The sequence below is a fragment of the Tasmannia lanceolata genome, unplaced genomic scaffold (assembly GCF_043159265.1).
Source record: "Tasmannia lanceolata isolate RefF3 unplaced genomic scaffold, GAP_Taslan_0.1 ptg000019l, whole genome shotgun sequence".
In the NCBI taxonomy this organism is placed as follows: Eukaryota; Viridiplantae; Streptophyta; class Magnoliopsida; order Canellales; family Winteraceae; genus Tasmannia; species Tasmannia lanceolata.
The window spans coordinates 23,757,942-23,777,758 of NW_027518696.1; the positions used below are offsets into that span (position 1 = coordinate 23,757,942).

General features: G+C 38.6%; 1 long non-coding RNA gene across 2 annotated transcripts; it reads right to left on the bottom strand.

The window, feature by feature from the left end:
- Positions 1-1,703: 1,703 nt before the first annotated feature.
- LOC143852981 (uncharacterized) lies at positions 1,704-19,739 on the bottom strand. Of its 2 annotated transcripts, none has more exons than XR_013236941.1 (12): positions 19,625-19,739; positions 9,828-10,244; positions 9,520-9,705; positions 9,351-9,443; positions 9,171-9,272; positions 8,766-9,064; positions 8,601-8,674; positions 8,277-8,501; positions 7,647-8,179; positions 7,426-7,512; positions 5,028-5,141; positions 1,704-2,475 (listed from the first exon to the last, which is right to left on the bottom strand). It is a non-coding gene; the product is annotated as an uncharacterized LOC143852981 (long non-coding RNA). The 2 variants fall into 2 exon arrangements; XR_013236940.1 differs by lacking the exon at positions 19,625-19,739 and adding an exon at positions 18,087-18,193.
- Positions 19,740-19,817: the final 78 nt, after the last annotated feature.

Sequence of the window (19,817 nt, forward strand, 5' to 3'; positions counted from 1 at the left end):
TTCGCCAACCCATTTGGACTTTTAGAGTTTAAAAAGCTGTCAAAAGGTTATCACATTTCCCAAAAAGCTCTCACCAGCCATTAAAAACCAGCCATTAAAAGAAGAAAAGACAGCTGGTTTGTGCAAATATCAAAATAAGGTTGTGCTATAACATTTCTCCGAAAAGATCTGTTTTTTTTTTCCTTATTTTTCAAGGGCTTTTCATGCTCCCCTCACTCCCATGGTCCCATCCTCTCAAGTGTCCTTGTCCACCGACACTCCCAACTGGCCCCACTAATATTCCATGGAATATTTTTCCATGGTTGTCAAACATGGCCTTAGAATCATTCTATTGGGAGAATTTTGGTGCCAAGGTTCATGCATATAGCGATGTATGCCCAATAAATGGTTTAGATCTTTAAACAGGCGGGCCACACTAACTTTTGTCTGCTCATATTTTTTTCAAATAAAAAAAAAGGGTATTGCTAACGAGTGCCCACTCGTTAAGGTGCATTGGGATTAATTTGGGAACATGTTTTTACACACGTTTTGAGAATGTTGTGGGATTTAATTTAAGACTTTTTGGTTGGAAATAAATGTGAAAACACGTTCCCAATGCACCTTAACGAGTTACCAAAACCCATAAGAAAAAGGGATTTCTGCCGATTACTCCCTACTTTTGCAAAATTAATGTTGTATGGTGCTTAGTATTTTCATATGGGTGGTCAAATAGTCCTTGCCTTTGAAAATAACTGCAATCCCATCTCAAATGCTAACGGCAGTTACTTTCTCCATTAAAATTCTTAAAATGACAAAATTGCCCTCTTTCTCTCTCTCTCTCTCACGAGACCATTGCACACGCTCTCTCCATAACGTGAACACTTGGTGGGCCAACCGTTTTCTTCCTCGGGCCACCCCTGATATTCTGTTTATGACTATTTTTTTAACACTAAGAGTAAGGTTGCAACTTGGGTCGGGTTTAGAAATAATGGGTCTTGGGTTGGGTTTGGTTTTAAACTGAAAAACCGGACTCAATCTTGGGTAGGGTAGGGTTTAAAGAAAAAAAACTTGAAACCCGACCCAACTCATATAGGAGTCACTACAACAAAACCAATCTTTACCGGCGGTTCAAACCGCTGCTAATATTAGGTAACACCGCTGTTATACAATTTACCCGCGGTTTCCTTTCCGCTGGTGTATGTACCGTCGGTGCATAATTTACCAGCGGTTAAAACCGTAGCTATTCCCACCACTGGTGTATCTGTCCAAATAGCAGCGGATATGACCGCTGGTATATATCGATATATACCAGCGGATATAACCGTAGCTATTGCAACCGCTAGTGTATATGTCAAAATTAGTAGCAGTTAGAACCGTGGGTATATATCGATATATACCAGCGGTTATAACCGTGGCTATAAACACCGCTAATGTATCTGTCAAAATTAGTGGCGGTTAGGACCGCGGGTATATCACAGATATATACCAGCGGTCATAACCGCTGGTAGAAATCGATATTTATACCAGCGGTGTAAACCGCGGGTGTACTAGGATAAACTGCAGCGGTGTGAACTTGAGTATACCACTGCTAAAAGTGTTAATTTTTTTTTTTTGAAATACCGGCAATACACACAGAACCTGTGACATACAGAACCTGCTGTACAATACACACAGAACCTGTGACACATAGAGAACAGGTTTCACATTTAAGAACCTGGGACACATGAACAATATATGAACAATAAAATATCCCTACGAACAATAAAATATCATCATATGAACAATATCATCAGAAGAACCCTACGGCCCCCCCATGAGTGTGGCCCCGCCTAGAATAAACTCCCAACGGATGTCTATGATCCCCATCACATATACATGATTAGTGTAATGATTCAAATGGAGTACATAAAATGAGAATAGAACCTGTCTGGAGGAGGATGAATTGGATTTCGAATCTGAAATTGGATGAGGATCTGTACTCCCTTCATCTGTGTAAGGAAATCTCCTGACAGATGGAGGAAACAACAGCGATACATACTTCTTATCAACAGTCACATGATCTTTTCTCGCTTCCTCATGATCAACCCACCAATTGCTAAGTGAGGGAGTAATTGGCTGAACATCCACAAGTGGGGAAGACACTTCCATATCATCATTGAAGTCGTGACTAGTACGAGTCCACAAACTACCACCTGTCACCTGTCCACAAGTGGCCTGTAACCTTGACCCACCTGTCCACAAGTGGCGGGCATCGACCCACTGCTGGTAGTTGTAAGTGGAGACATATCAACGGCTGAAACTGAGCGCCCAAAATTACGGGACCCAGTGATTGATGTTGTTGATGAAAGGCCCGATGATGTCACGGAAGGAAGTGGGTCCGGCATAAGGATTGAATCTTCTCCAGTGACTCCCAGAAGGGCAGTCTCAGCAGTACAAGTAGTCTCATTTACGATAATAGGCTTTGATCTTTGCCAGCATAAACTTGAAACAACCTGACTAAAATCATTAGCAAAAATGAAGACAAAATCAATACTACTTAATAACCCAGTTTTTGGTGTGGGGGCAATCATTGTGGTGGTACACAACAAGATGTGGCCCATCTCACTTGACTAGGAGAATTATGCATCTTATGTTCAAACCAAGTAATTTTACTGGAATTTTGCATGGACCATGAGTGAGAATAATGTGTTTTAACCAAGTCCGAATAACCAGTTTCTCATTGTTGAATACTGCATTGAACCAATGTATGCTTAACCAATTTACAATCACATTGTTTGGATCTAGGAAAACAGATAATATCAAAGGGCTGAGTCATTAGATTATTCTTGTCTTTGATAACAATATATATTCCTTATTCTCAAAACCACTTAAGATATAACATAACAAAAAAATTTCATGAACCACACACTATATGAAGATATACCACAAAGTTACATAAGAAGGGGTACTATTAAGAGAAAGGTTTTAGTCCTACAACTTGAAGTGCCAGCTAATATTAATAGGTTCACAGGTTTAGATATCCACCCTGTGGCCATTCCCTGATCCAAGTGAGTCATTATAAGGCAAGCATTATCCTCTGCCTACTTATTATTAAACTTCAGTGTTACAAGCATTGAGCATAGGAGTGACAACGGTATCAAAAGTTAATGATACCAATACTGCAAATCTACAAACGTCTGTATTAATGATTGATCCTCCGATTTCTCCCCACTTCGCATAACAAACATTGCACATAGAATTCTGTTCACCCATACTAGAAACAAAATTGCAGTTATCCCCCGTATTTTCCTATTATAAGCTCTCTATTAGCTTCTTAATAAAGTTGGAAATTCCAACCACGCAGTCCCAACCTTTGATCTTGTAGACCATGTAGACCATAATCCTGCCACCGAGATCAATAGACCTAGGACACTCTGATGGACTTCCTCTTGCAAATTGTCCCCTAATTCAACTGTATGACTTGTGTGCCCGAGCCAGTGGGCTTGGCAGAGCTGAACACGTTTGGACCTTGGCTGGACATGGTCTTGCCTCCAAATGACATTACAAGTTATGTTCATGGCATTAGTGGTGAAACTTGGATTGGGTCGGGCTGAGCTTTTGCTAAACAATAAATTGGGATCAACCCGAACCCGACCTGATTTTAAGTTGAAAACTGAACCCAAATTCCCAAAAATCAACCCGAGTTGCACCCCTACATGGCATAGGCAGTGTGCCTTGGATAGTAGGGCCGTGAGACTTGCGGACTTGTGCGTGGCAAGAAGATGCCTTGCCCATGGATATATGGACTTGAACATGACTAACAGGCCTTCTGTTCCGATATCCATGATGCAGGCCTTAAAGTAGCACACGACAGGGGCAAGCTCACAGGTGGACTCAAACAATTTGGAAACTGTGAACAGATACCAAGCAAACAAGAGGTGTCAGGCATGTTGGACCTTTAGGGCATTGTAGCGGAGAAGGTTGGCCTTAGCAAACAAAGTATGTTAGGGCGCCACATGAGTTTGTCAGGTGGGAAAAGTTAAGGACCTAACAGGTAGAAGCGGATCATGACCCAGCTCAGAAAGTATGGTCTGAAAAGCTATTAAAAAAAGAGTCGACCTAGGGACATTTTGGCCAAGGGTACTAAAGAATCTTTGATTGCCATCCTTAGATCAGTTAATCTTCGATCAATTCATAGCCATAAACAAATGAGCTATACCAACCATCCCTAGATTTGTTTTATGGGGGAGTGCTAATTCAAGGAAAAGGGAAGAGGGTCCTAAATCAAGGAAAGGAAGAGAATTCCTAAGATTAATAAAATAAGTAGAATGCAGGGAGGAGATAGGAATTAGAAAACCCAGGGGATCACCTACATTATACCTGGTTTCCAATGTTTGGTTATAAATTACGATTAACTGGGATTTTACAAAAATTAATTTCGTATCTGTTTATATGCTTATAAAATGATTGTGCAGGTGCTCATTTTTTTTTTATTTTTAACCCGGAACAGATATCTGTTTATATGCTTTAAACAGATATATAGCATAGATGAGTTGTTTAATAGCCGTAGATAAATTCACATTGCTAAGACTTAATATTTGCTAAGACTCAAGAGAGAATGTACTTCACATACTTATAGTAACAATAGTCGATAATAACTACAACTCAAGGCCATCACAAGTTCACAACAAACTAATAGATCCAATAAGTGACCATTATGAATGCAAACTAGATGATAATGACTTGAAAACTTTATTAGTTTTGGTAAGTGACAAGTTTTCTTGATTAAAAAATGAAGCACGTACGTGTATATATGGGAGCTTCTTTAACTGTCATCCATAGGGGTGACACTATTATCCGTCAGCTTTTGTGATTTTATGTGAAGGAATAAGGATAGCTGACCATATCCCTACACGGCTTCCTAACTCCCACCAAGGAGCGAGATTTTTATCCCTCACCCTTCATGAAGCATTTATCTCCCCTCATACACACAACACCCTCCAACACCGGCCCCCGAGAGAGAGGCATAAGTAATAACATGAAAAATTTACAAAACCTTTTACACTTACAGTGTCTTTTCTAGTCAAAATATCAAACTTTATTCCCATCAAAATGCTTGAAGGCACTGCCCACTCCAAAAATGCATCACTGTCCATGCTGCAGTGTGGCTTTATTGGTCCACCCTGTAAAGTCCACAGGCAATTCTTTGGAACTTGGGTTGAGTTAAAAAAGAAGCAAAAAAAATGAATGCCAATGCATCAGTGAGGAAAAAGGAAAATAAATGGACAATTTTTTTTGAATAATAATGGTTCCAAACCACAATACAATGATTGGAAATCAACACCAAAAGAAACCAATTCCAAAAAAATAGACCAGCAAAAAATAAATGGACAACACAAGATAGACATGAAAACCCCAATCTAGGGAATAATGCATATTACATGTTGATTCATTTTCATCAGATAAAATGAGCAACATGTATAAAGGGTGATGGTTGGTTGCCATAGACTCACTAGCATAGAATGCAGAGATATGTTCATATCAATAATGAAAACAAAAATTTCAGGCTATTTCAACAACTAAAGCACCCAAAACATAGTAAACCATTTAATATCCATGAGAAATGCATTCCATTCTTGCATCCAAGAAGCCTTGGGACACTTCTAAAGGGTTCATCTTTCTGCATAATCTTCTAGAGCTGAGTAATGTAGATTGGAAAATATTGAAAGGATTCATGGACATTTGGTTTCATAATCTAAGTGGAGTGTTTATTGAAGGTCATCTCCAGAAGATCAATGTTGTCAAACGCAGATGCTTTAGCACCTAGGAGATTAGGGGTCTAACAATGAGGCAAACTTTGTTTAGGAAGCCTCGACTGTGGAAGTCACCTCAGTATCCACACAATTTCTACTCACAGTTTGGGGAAAGATCCTCTATGGAGGGGCAAAATGGTAACTTTCCCCACCATATGTAACGGTTATCACCCGCCAAAACTTTGCAAAAACCCTTTCTTGAATCCTTTCACAATTCATCACATCCCTTGGCTCCTACCTAGGCAGCAAATCGAGGTTGGCACATAGGAGAATTGAATACCTTGTAGAAGATCTTGATGGAGTACATTTTTCTCCACAATCGTTCGACTACACAATCTTATTTATCCATGACAACATACTTTATTTGGCAATAACTGAACAAGAATCTTGAAAATAGAAGGAATATTGACAAAAGATGCTTTCGAATGAAAAAAAACCCAGGACATGTGAAATACTTCCAAGGATGAGAGGCACGCAGACAAACAAAAGATTCTCTTGTTTACGAAATAAGATGACACAAAAAACTTGCAACTGATGGTTTCACCAATTCAAAATTAAATGATAAACTTACAATTCAGAATCAAGTATAGTGGGAATTTGAGAATGTAGTTGGCAACATTATTATTTCTAGTCTCATCCTTACAAGGAAAACCCTTCCTCGACCTGAGGTTTTAAATTCCGATTTCAGTGTCGGTTTCGGTGCCCCAAACCAAAATATTTTAGTTTCAGTGGAAATTTCGGCTGAAATCTTGTAATTTTTTTTTTTTTTGAATGGTAAATAAAATCTTGTAAAAATATGATAATAATTTCAGTTTTTTTAATTTTCCACCGAAATATCTAAAATTTTCTGTGGAAATTTCAGCGATTTCAGCTATGATTTATTGACACTTTGAATTTATTGCTGCCACTTTAAATTTGAGAATTTCAGCAAAATTTGGGAATTTCGGCGGAATTTCACCAAAAACTCATAAAAAAAGATTTCATGTAAATTTAGTTTTGTTTCGTCCGAAATTTAAAACCTTGCCTCAACTTCACCTTTCAATTATAAATTATTTGTCATCATCTTCTTTTAAACAATTGCCACCTGCCATTCACACCACGAAAATACCGAAGCGGCAACAAAACTCCTATTTGTCAAATATAAATACAGACACAAACTTCATATTCATGAAAACTACAAAACCATGTAAATATCTCAGAAGCATTGCCTATTAGCCCCCGCATTCTACAATTAGAATATTCCAAACCCAAGAAGCAACACAAGAAAATTAAGATCTCATCTGAAAATACAAAATTTCAATGAAATTAGGGATACCCATAATATTCAGATTTGGATTTCTCACATTCGGCAGGCCTTTTTGGGTTGAGATTCAAATTCTTAAATTTCCAAATTAGCTGCAACAATGGAAAATTCCCGAAACGCCCTAACTGACCGTACACTGGCCACCAAACAGGTTTCTACCTAAAGTTTTTATCTCATTCAATAGCCTAAAATTCATCAAAACTATACAACAGAGAAGCATAAAAGAAGCTAAACATTTACATATTTGAAATCATCCATACAAATTACGGTCATAAGCAAGTGTATAATGACTGATCAGTTGTTCAAAAACTCAACTAAAATATGCATAAGCTAGTATTAAAGAAAGGGTACCTTTTCATCCAATCCGTGAATAAAGCCTTCTGTAGCACTCTAGACTCTACCGAAAGGCAGTAGAAAATCTACATTTCCCCACCCTACCTACACAGTGTAAGTATGTTAAGAAGAAAGAGAAATCTAAAAACACTCAACATAAACACAATATACACATGAAGGCATACTAAAATATATGCCAAATTCCCAAATTTACACTAATGCTAATAGATGGGAACTACCTTTCTCATCATAGATCTCGTGTCTGTAGGGAAAGTGAGCAACAACTTCTCAACTCTCGACTCATGACCCATCCACAACTTGATAACTTCTTATTTACAATGAATTCCTAAAGAAAACTAAAGGTAAAAGTTACATCATCAAGGAAAGTAAAGAAAAATTACATCAGAAAGGAAAGTAAAGAATAAACAATGTTGAATGCAATTCCTATCCTTTTGCTACCTGATCAGTTGTTCATATCAACCTCCTTATTTATGCACACTTAAAATATAAAAATCATTAAGCAAAACTAATATGACCACCAGCAAAATCATCCCTTTACTACCTCGTCCACACAAAAAATTTGGAATCGGATACAAGAGTTTAGCATATCCCCAACCATTGTTCACATGAAGATTATCTATAGTTTAGCATGTCCCCAATGATGATGTCACTCATCATCCATAACTACAAAAAACAGATAACATCCAAGTCCATAACTACAAAAAGGTACTACAAACATAAAAGTAACTTAATTGCTCGGTGCTTCTTTAACCTGCAAAGAAAGTAAAAAAAAACAAAAATAAAGAAAACGATTAGTAAATATATGATAAAAAAATATATTAAAAACCAAAATTATATCATAAACTTACACAAAAAGATGGCCAAACGACATGTCCTCCAGCCACGTCTCTAATAGTTTTCCGTCGTCCTGATGGTCTTATCAGAAGTTCATCGCCCACTATTATAACCCTGACACTAACAAGAGAGAATCCTGGCCCAATCGGTGTGCCATCAACTATCGTCGCCGGATCTTCGCTCACAAGAAGTCCTTTCGCCAATTCAATCCCCGGTCGTGCCAAGCTCATCAAAATAACCTAGGCAACATTAAGGAAATGAAAACTTGCAAATTACACAGTCAATGATAGCAGTCAAGTATTGGAATTAGCTGCATGAAAATGTAAAATCAATTATACCTCTGTGGAGGAGCAAGGCGGGTGACTTGCAGGGGGGAAGTCACATCTCGTGATGGAGTCGCATCGGCAGTATTCTAAAATTATTATAAAATAGAAACGTTATGTAAAAAAACTCATTTTACAATTTTGTATCTTACTTGTATGCAACATAATTTCAAACATTACCTGGCTACCACTGAAATTTGACATGAAATTCTGAAGCTGCTGGGTCACCTCCTCCTTAAACTGGCGAAAATCCTCCCTAATTTGTTCTTTGTCATTTCGCTCTTCTTCAATCATTCTCCGATAATCCATGCGATTCGGTGATGGCCCAAAACAATCAGTTGGGGTCGTACCAAACCCCATCATCCGTACCCTGCCATGTCTCTCTGATCCCATGAAATGGGCAAAGGCGTCGTCTCTGGAAATTGCAACGTGCTATTGGAAGACTCAGGATGCTCCATCTCGTACTGTGTAAACTTTTTCTGAAAATAAGAAAAAAAAAACAATAGAAATAAAGCTTAACATAAAACTGGCCAAATAAATAAAAAAATAGCATATAGTATTGGCACATTATATTTAATAACATACTATCAGATCCTCTGACGCTTTATCAACAATCTTCCCATTTTTCTTCGTATGAGTAAGCTTGAATAGTTCAGGGCGGCTAAGAACCTTGCCACTTCCTTTCTCCTGTCAACAGGAAACCAATTTTATCATGTCAAAACCAATATATAAATGAGGAATTAAATTAGAAGTTCATGAAATTACCAGATCATAGCGTTTACTTGCAAAGCTCCGAGTCCCATTTGTGTGCATCATCACTTGTTTGGATCGGTTAGCCTTGTTCGTTATACTGCGCTTCTGAAATTAGCAACCAAATATAATAATGTTAATTTTTTAATATTAATGTTAAAACCAAAATAAGATTGCATTTTACCTGAGCAAGCGATGACTGCCAATGGGCGCAGAGACCCGTCCACTAGTCACCAATTACTCTATCATCCGTGCATGGGAAACCAGGATCGAAGTAAGTTTTTCTCAAATAACACTTCCAATCTTTCCATTTTGTACCGATATTACTCAATGTCCAACTCTTATGCATCTCATCAACATCATAGTAATCCTAAATTGACATGTAAGAAGTCTTTAATACCATGGAATTATAACAAAATTTAAAATCAAAATAATACTAGCTTCCTAAAATAACTTGTAGGAAGTTAATAATACAATTTATTTTCATCGTACATGAACAACTTCCCACGCATCTTCTTTCTTTTCGTTAGGCACTTGCCTCCAGTCGAATTGGTCAATTGGTAACTTAGCACCAAGTCTTGCTACAGTGCCCAAGAAATTTGTGAATTTTTTCCCTATTTTTCCTACGGGCTGGCCAAATTTATTAAACACTACTCTCTTCCTTTGGCTCCCAGGGCATCCCCATGTATCTTTGCAGTAAGTGGGACCACGTCTCTTCCAAGACCTCCTCGACGAGGCACATCCTTTGTCTCAGGAACAGAGGAGGGCTGTGTATGCAAGTGCCCGACCTGGTCATCCAGATCCTCGGTCTGCTCATCCCCCTGTTCTACCTGGGAATCATCATGTGTATCTTGGGCCTGAGAATGTGAGGGTGGCATAGTGAGATTGCGTTTCCTCATGTCTGATCACCTGTACATGATTAACAATTGAGATTGATATCTTAAATAATAAGCATACAACTATTGCAAATTGATAACAATTTAACGATTTGACATTTAAGTGGAGATGATAATGTATCCATCAAATTTCAAAAGATAGCAGGTGTAAGTATTTTAGTAAACAAAGCCTATAAATTTAAGAACATTAAGAATAGAGCAACATTTAGTGATTCAAAACTCCCAAATATGATACCCCCTCAACCATTTCTTTAAAAAAGAACAGGTACAAGTGTTCCACTACACAAAGTCTACAAATGTAAGAACATTAAGAAAAGAGCGACATTTTGTCCAAATTCAAACAAATCAACCATCAAAGCAGTACACCAAATAGAGAAAGAGATATGATCCCGTTTATTTATCGTTGGCAAAGGGACTCTCATCGCCGTCACTTTCATCTTAATCTATATCACATTCTTCATCATCTGGTATTGCCTGGGTCAATTGTTCCAACGGTTCATCAATTTCTGTCCCTACTATATCTATTCGTTCCCAGCTATTTACGTCTTCCAAATTTTGGATTTCTGCTGCCTCGGTCTGGACATCTCCCTCATCATTGTTCCCATGTACCTCATACAAGTCCCTAGGTTTTGTCTTCACAACCACATGCCAGTCTTTGTTACCGGGGTGATCTTGCACGTAGAATACTTGCTCAGCTTGAGATGCAAAGACAAAAGGCTCATTTTTATAAATATGACGTGTCATATTTACAACTGTATAACCGAACGCATCTATTTTTATTCCCCTGCTCGGCGTTACAACATCAAACCAATCACATTTGAAAAGCAATGCCTTCAGGCGTCCAAAGTAGTTAAGTTCAATGATATCTGTTAAAACACCGTAATAACTAATATCTCCTGCTATTGGATTCTGATCCCTGGCACTTGAAAAACTTCTTGTATTTGCAGTGACAACAACTCTACAATTCTGTGTTTTCCTTTTCTGTTCGCGAGCCTTCGTGTGAAAGCGGAAACCTTTACTAATAAACCCTTTGTATTTCCTAGCGACGGGCGCTAGCCCCCCCAGCTAACCATCTACGTTTTTCTGATATATGCTCACTCCTTGTCCGCTGCAAATTTTGAACCTATTCAAAATTTGATAATGATTAGCAAAGACCAACGTATATGCTAAATAAAGTTGAAGAGTAGCTTAATGTGGGTGTGAGCTGACATGTGTGCCAAACCAAGTTAGAAATTTTTTATTGTGAATTTGCTCTATATCCCTTGCCCTAGCACGAGGATGTAGCCTTTGAATATGGTTTACATGTTCTCTGCATAAGCATTAATGTACGTAAGAGAAAAGAGTTTCCAAGTATTTACCGAATAGATTAAAGACAATTTAATTGGCTTACGCAATAAATGGAAAAACTGCAGGGCAGTTGAAGAGAACATATCGATGTGCCTGTTCAATTGTGGTTTGATCTAAAGGGCAACTCTTAACTTTGCCTAGAGGGCGTCCTGCTAGTGAGAATATCGAAAATCCTTCTTCCATTTTAACATGTGCATCTTCATCATTCCTTACCGGCCGATTCAACTTTGATTCAACACCTTCCAAATATCTTGAACAAAACGTCAAACATTCTTCTGCCAGGTACCCCTCTGCAATAGATCCCTCGGGACGACTTCTATTGCGCACATATGACTTTAATGTGAGAAGGTACCTACACAATCACAGCGTGCATTACTTTCACTAATATGAATTTATAGAAACCTTCAAGATCGAATCAAATTTTTTGATGAACTGTGCATACCTCTCTATGGGGTACATCCATCGGTATTGTACCGGTCCAGCCAACATTGCCTCATCCGCTAAATGAATAGGTAAATGCACCATAATATCAAAAAAGGCAGGAGGGAATATCTTCTCCATATGGCAAAGTGTTAGTGCAATCCTATCTTGTAGTTTGAGGAGGTCACCTACATTGAGGACTTTTGAATATAATTCTTTGAAGAAGTTACATAGCTCAATCAATACGGAGCTGGCGTTCTTAGGCAATGATGAGTGTATAGCTAATGGAAGTAGCTGCTGCATCAAAACATGACAATTATGACTTTTCAATCCCGAAATCTTGCGCTCTCGAACATTCACACGTCGCGAGGTATTTGAGGAATAGCCATCTGGAAGCTTGACATCCTTCAGGATGTTGCAAAGAACCTCTTTCTCCTTTGGAGACATTGTGAAGCATGCTGGGGGCAAGTATGTTTTGTTCCTTATAGTAGTCACTGGGTGAAGTGTCCTTCTCAGTCCCATTTCTTGTAAATCTAATCGTGCTTTTACACTGTCCTTTGTTTTCCCTTCAATATTCAATAATGTACCAATTACACTGTCGCAAACATTCTTCTCAATGTGCATCACATCTAGGTTGTGGCGCAATAAGAGCGATTCCCAGTAAGGAAGACTGAAAAATATACTTTTTTTCCTTCCAATTATGCTCCTTAGGAGGCTTCTCTTTTTTCTTAGCAGTGGAGGCAGAACTGTTTTCCTCCAAGGGACTCTCCTCTTGGACCCTCTTCTTCCCACGTTTACCTTGCTTCTTTGCACCGGTATCTTGCTTCTTGCCAAATGTGATGTTAATGCTTTGTAGTTGATCCAGTACCTGTGTCCCTGATAGGGGAATCGGAGCTACCCTCTTCTCCTTAGTGCCATTAAAAGAAGACCTATCAGACCGAAATCTGTGGTTGGCCTCTAAGAATCGTCGGTGTCCCATGTAACAAAACTTCCTTCCATGCTTCAAACGCAGAGAACATGTGTCATTGTTACAAGAAGGACATGCCAGTTTCCCTTTGGTTTTCCATCCCGACAATTTAGCATATGCAGGGAAGTCGCTAATCGTCCACAAAAGTGATGCATGCATCTGAAATGTCTCCTGCCTCGATGCGTCATAAGTCTGCAAACCTGACACCCATAATTCCTTCAACTCTTCGATCAGAGGTTGTAAGTAGACATCAATGTCATTCCCGGGACTAGAAGGGCCAGGAATTAACAATGACAACATTATATATGGTTGCTTCATGCACATCCATGGTGGAAGATTATATGGAATGAGCACAACGGGCCATGTGCTGTGAGCAATACTCATCGTCCTAATTGGATTGAAGCCGTCGCTTGCTAATCCAAGTCTAACATTGCGAGGTTCAGAAGAAAACCACTGATATATGTAGTCAAAAGTTTGCCAGGCCGTAGAGTCTGCAGGATGCCTTAATATATCATCTTTGGTATGGTTCTCATAATGCCATGTCATGAAAGAAGCCGTTTTAGTTGACATATACAACCTCTGCAACCTTGGCTTCAAAGGAAAATGACGCAATATCTTTGCAGGAACTTTCTGCTCTCTTGTGGATGAATGGGTTCTCTACTCATCTGAATTCCCTTCAATTGTTTTCCACCTTGAAGCCCCACAAATACGACATTGAGAATTATTGGAGCCTTCCTTCCAGTATAGCATACAATCATTGGGGCATGCATCTATTTTGTCGTAATGGAGGCCCAAATCCCTAATAATCTTCTTCGTTTCATAAAAGGACTTCGGTAATGCTTCACCCTCAGCAAGTACCTCTTTCAACAACTCAAGCAATATGGTGAATGATTTGTTGCTCCACCCATTAAGACACTTTATGTGAAACAATCGAACCACGAAAGATAATTTAGTGAACTTGCTTCCTGGGTATAATTTTTGCTCCGCATCTTGTAATAGTTTAAAAAACTTATCCTCATCTCCATTAAGCTCGTCCATACGTGCATCTTCTAAATGACCCTCTTCATCTAGTGGTCTATTATCATGATCATGGCTCGATCTTGGGTGTATATCATTCAATAGTTCGTGCATTTCATCTTGTATAATTGGTTCATGAGGTGCTTGGTATTCATTATTACTCACAGCACGAGATGACCCTTCCCCATGATTAACCCATCTACTGTAGCCCAAGAGAATCCCATTCCACAACAAATGTCCCTCGGCCTCTTCTCGATCAACCAATCTAACGTTACCGCATTTGTTACATGGGCAGAATATCTTTCCTCCATGAGATTCATGAGTAAACGCGAAGTTAAGAAATTGAGAAACTCCTTCCTCGTACGCCGGGTCATTCCTATTGTATCCAAAAGCGAACACAAATTAAACATATTAAAATTATACATAATCAATCCAATTTCTTCCACATTTGAAAAACCTAAACGCTATCATAGTCATACCTTGGAAGTTGGATCCAACTTCGATCCATGACTTTTTGAGATTTTTCCGTAGACGCGTACAACTGAGGATGCCAGGTAGATCACAATATTCAACTTATATGAACATCCTAATAACAAAGGTCATTGCTTTTGAAATATTAAAAAATCACATTTTCAATACATTAACATGTATAAGCAACATGTATTAAAAAGGGTAGTTGACTCGCGGGAATAAGGGAATGCGATGTCGAAAAGAAAGGATTGAATGGATGAAGACATGTTGTCCAAATTTAAGAAATATTTTTCTTTACAATTACAAAATTATGATAAAACTACTTCGCCTGGACTCTGGAGTTTGCATCCTTAATAGTTTATATCAATGGACTTGCAGAGCATTCATTTTTTCTCATTCATTTTTTATTATTTTTCATTGTAGAGTTGATGGTTGTCAATTTGCTTCTATTCTTTCTTTCTTTAATAATCTACCTTTGTACACATTTGTAATGCTCATCCCCTGCCTCAATATGCACTTTACCCTCACGTCAAGGATATTTCCACCCTATGATCAAGCAGTTGCAGCGCAACCCATCGCCATCATCGTCTCAATACCATCCTTCCGAGGATCACAACTCTGGTACTTCCGACGAAGCTATAGTTCCCATTCCTACCAATTTCAATCGATTTATTTGTATTGATGTTCCTAAGTTTGATGGTACCGATCCAATTGGATGGATCTTCAAGATCGAGCAATTTTTCAATTATTACTCGACTCCTGAAGATCAACGATTAACCATCGCTTCGTTTAATCTCAAAGGCCCTGTCCTTCCGTGGTATCAATGGGCAAAAGCCAACAACCTAATCCACTCTTGGAAAGGGTTTTTGGACGCCCTTCGTCTTCGATTTGGTCCTTCAATCTATGAAGATCCCAAAGGGGCATTAGCAAAGCTTCACCACGCATCCTCCGTTGAGGATTATCAACATCGCTTCGAAGACCATTCTAATAAGGTCACTGGCTTATCAGAGTCATTCCTCATCAGTTTTTTTATTTCCGGCCTCAAATCTGATCTGAAACGGGAATTATTAATTGAGCAACCTACTTCTCTAATTCACGCTATTTCATTAGCTCGATTTTATGAACAGAAGTATGATGATATGCGAAAGAGTTGGAAACCCATTTGGTCACCATTTGTTGGAGGCCAAGGTCTCCTTCCAACACCTCCCACTTCAGCCATAAAGCCATTCCTGCTCATCCATTGAAGCAAATTCCCATCAGAACACGACAACTTACGAAAGAGGAAATGAAACAGAAACAAGACAAAGGAATCTGCTATTTTTGCGATGACAAATTTGTTCCTGGCCATGACTGTCGCTGTCGATTGTATCTCCTCACAGCCTTGGATGATGAAACAGAGCAATCTAATGTTGAGGACCCTATTGATCTTCTGTCACAACAGCTAGAAGAATCCCCGACGGACAATTCCGCAGAAATCAGCTTTCATGCTATGGTGGGACAATAGAACCCACTTACAGATCTTTTAAAAAAGGAGGCTTTCCATTGGTCCCTCCATGCTCAATCGGTCTTTGAACCTTTAAAATCCCTCATGACCAAACTTCCTGTTCTTGCCCTGCCAAATTTTGACCAGGACTTTGTTCTCGAAACAGATGCTTCAAGCATAGCAATTGGCGCAGTTCTCATGCAAAACAAACACCCAATAGCACACTTCAGCAAGAAAATGTCACCTTCCATGTCCAAGGTTTCTGCTTATGTGAAGGAGTTGTTTGCCATTACCGAGGCTGTGAAGAAATGGAGGCAGTACCTGTTGGGAAGGAACTTCAGCATCTATATTGATCATCGAAGCCTGAAGAACCTGATGGCTCAAACAATTCAAACTCCAGAACAACAGCAATGCCTTTGCAAGTTGTTAGGGTACAATTACACAATTCTGGACAAATCTGGTCGGAGAATCCCGCTGCTGATGCCTTATCCAGAGTTGAAGATACTGCCCCTGTTTCTGATGTTAAACAAGCTTGTCAAATGCAATTGGTTGTCGCTACACCAGTCTTTCACATACCAGCCATCTCATTGTAAAATCTTTTATAATCTTCCTCATAACTGACATTCCACAGCAGTTATTAAAATGCAAGGGATTTTCTAATTGATCACTTAGTAACCAGACATAGTTCAATCCCATCAACAAGCTTAGGGAATTTCAGCCCTTTATTAAGGAATAAGTTAATTTTAAAGCTGGACATGACTCTTTGGAGAAAGAGGACTTGATTCAGTATTGCTCCACTCTTGCGGAGAAGTAACACAGATCCGGGGAGCTCAAGCATGTACTAGCCTATCAAAGAGGTTTGGTTAAACCACACAAGTATACAAGTTATACTTGTGGCTTCAGATAAAAGAATATGATCACAACCAAAGTGCAGGCAAACAGTTGCTATTTTTTTATAGGAAAGCTGGGGTTAGGCACGGACCCCTACCATGATTAAATAAAAGAAGAGTGAGAGTTACAATCTAGAGTAACAGGCTCCATTAGAGTCCTGTGATACAATCTCCAAAAGGAGAGTGGGGATGGGGATGACATAGGATCTATATCTGTACTTTTACAGGGGCAATCCGTCTTGGATAAAAAATCAGCAGCTCCATTGGCTTCGCGACATATATGAGATATTTTCCAATTTTCAAAACTCAGAAGACTATCTTGGATCTCTTTCCAGAGCAGAATCGCTCGCCAGGGACACTTATATTCACCACTGAGGACTTCTACTGCAACCATGGAGTCCGATTCAACCCATACCTTTGTGATGTTTTTGCACTTTGCTAGTTTTATCCCTTGGAGGATGGCCTTCAACTCAAGAAGATATATAGGGGCTGGATGAGTTTGGGTGGAGTACATTCCAATAATATGACTATCAGATGTATGAATGATACCTCCAATTCAAGCATTGTCTTCAGTTAAAGATGCACCAGTGTTCAACTTTGCAGTTCCTAGCTTCGGTCGTACCCAAGTGCAGCTTTTGGAAGAAGAGTTTGGGATGAATAAGGGACACCCCATGCTCTCAGCAAAGATGGAGTTTCTCAGCGTAGGCTCATCCTGAAGACCCAGGTGGAGAACACGGGCGTTGATTGCTGCAAGGGTGGTTTCTAGCACTACCCTTGTGAATAAAGGATCACATAGGGTGTCCAAGTCCTCTTTCTAGTGCACAGGCTGACAGCATGTAGCTGTCCCTCCTGCCCATGGGCGTTTAAGGCAGAGCACAAAGAAATTTCCCTTTTTAATGATAAATCAAAAGAAATTTCATGCCTAAGTTATTGTGACTTGTGAGGGTGTAATCACACAACACAACATAAGAGGCTCAGGAAAGACACACAGACAATACACTGAATTTGAGATTTTCCAATCTTTGTTTTGCCAGGAGAGGTTGGAATACAATGCATGATGACACTAAATTACTAACACAGACGCTAAATGGAATTTACACGAGCATGAATTGGTTGCATAATACAATCGAATGCCATTAAATTTTAGAAAATAAGTAATAAGTCAGAAAATTATTCAATTAGCAAGATCTTAGCATGCCAATTCATTAATAAATGCTTTGCTCCAAAAAACCAAGTATGATTAAAAGTTTCGCGTCTCACTTGTTTTTCAAAAACCTCCAAAATTTCATCACAATCCTAGCTGGCATGATAGTTAGTAATGACAGAAACGAATCCAAACAGACTAAGAAGCCAAAGTCAATAAGCTGCAACAACATTATTAATGTCAGAAAAGTCGTCGAGAAGGAACAATATGCAACGGTTAAAGCCTATACATAAAAATAAAAAGTAAAATTCAACAGATTGAGAACATTTTTATGATCCATATTTCTGTAGACATCATTTATAGCCATTCCAATCATTTGGAAATTTCATATCACATATAAGTCCCTACCTAAATCACTTTTTGGGATGAATGCTTGGGTAGGCATGATTTCATTGTAATACAATGAGGCATAATACCCACTATTACATAAAAGGAACACATTTGGTTGATCTAGTTCACCCGTATGATAGGCCCTATATAGGATTTCTAATGGCCCAAAAAATAACACCGATCGAAAATCCAAACATCCATAAAAATCCTAAACTTTCGTTTATATGTATTCTTGGTTGTTGAATAACCGTTGCCTACAGCTAGTTTTTGACTGTCCACATTCAACAACAAGAATGCATTTAATTAGATGTTAGGATTGTCTGACTGGTGTGATTTTGGGGCCACTAGATCTAATGAGGTAGCCCCCTACTGAGGCATTCCTCCACTTTTTGGTTGGTAAGCTGGAAAGGAAACCATGACCTCGAGGTTACAACCACATTAACCATGAACGGGTAGAAAATACAGGTACAAGTGCACATTTTATTTTTTAAGCGATAACAGCATAATTACGTACACAAAATAAATAAACTACATGCATAATCTTGATTACTATGGAATGCGAAGATAGTTCTTAAATACTACTTTAAAATACTTGGATTGTTTTACTTGATTAAAGTAACCTACTTATGCAAATGTACATGGAACAAAAGAACATTGCCTACACTAATGAGCATTCAAAAGCCGATGTAACTTTCTTAAGGGGATGCTCTTGCATCAGCCGGACCCACATCTTTTCCTATTTTAACCTTAATATTTTCAAATCTAAGAGCTATTATAGGAGCCTTTTATGTCTTTTTACCCGCTCAAACATATCGTAGAGTTAAAAACACATAAAATGGCAAGTACATTAGGATTCCGGAAATATCGTTACAGAAGAAATCTGAAATAAATCACCGTCAGAATAGAAGACATCTACACAAAAATTTTCTTAATTATTCCGTATTGCTTGTACTTCCAAAGCATACTACACTAAAGGGAGGAGTCTTTACCTTCATCAAAGTGGTGTATGGTTGCACAATTCATAACTAACTATGCAACCAAAATCAAAACATCAAAAACACAAGGAAAAGCAAAGAATCAATAACTTTATACTAAAACTAACAAAAAATCCTAAATTTGAACCGAAACAACAAATGAAAAAATTGTCCCAACTCAATTACTCTAATAAAACTGTCAAAACTGATTTCCAAATCACCAAGCACAACAAATTCTAACCTAAAATAGAGATCGAAAAACTGAAGGCCGGAGTTAAACAAGATCTGACCTTTTTCCGGCCAGATTGTTGTGGAGAATCCGTCGAAGAAATATCTTCTTTTACAAGAAAAAAAGGCTAATCTAATAAAACTTCAGATCTAAAAAAGAGAAAGGACGAGAGATAATTCTGCATGAGTACTACACTAAAACAGGCAACTCACATAAAAAGAATAGTGATCAAACAATACCAAATACTAAAAGCC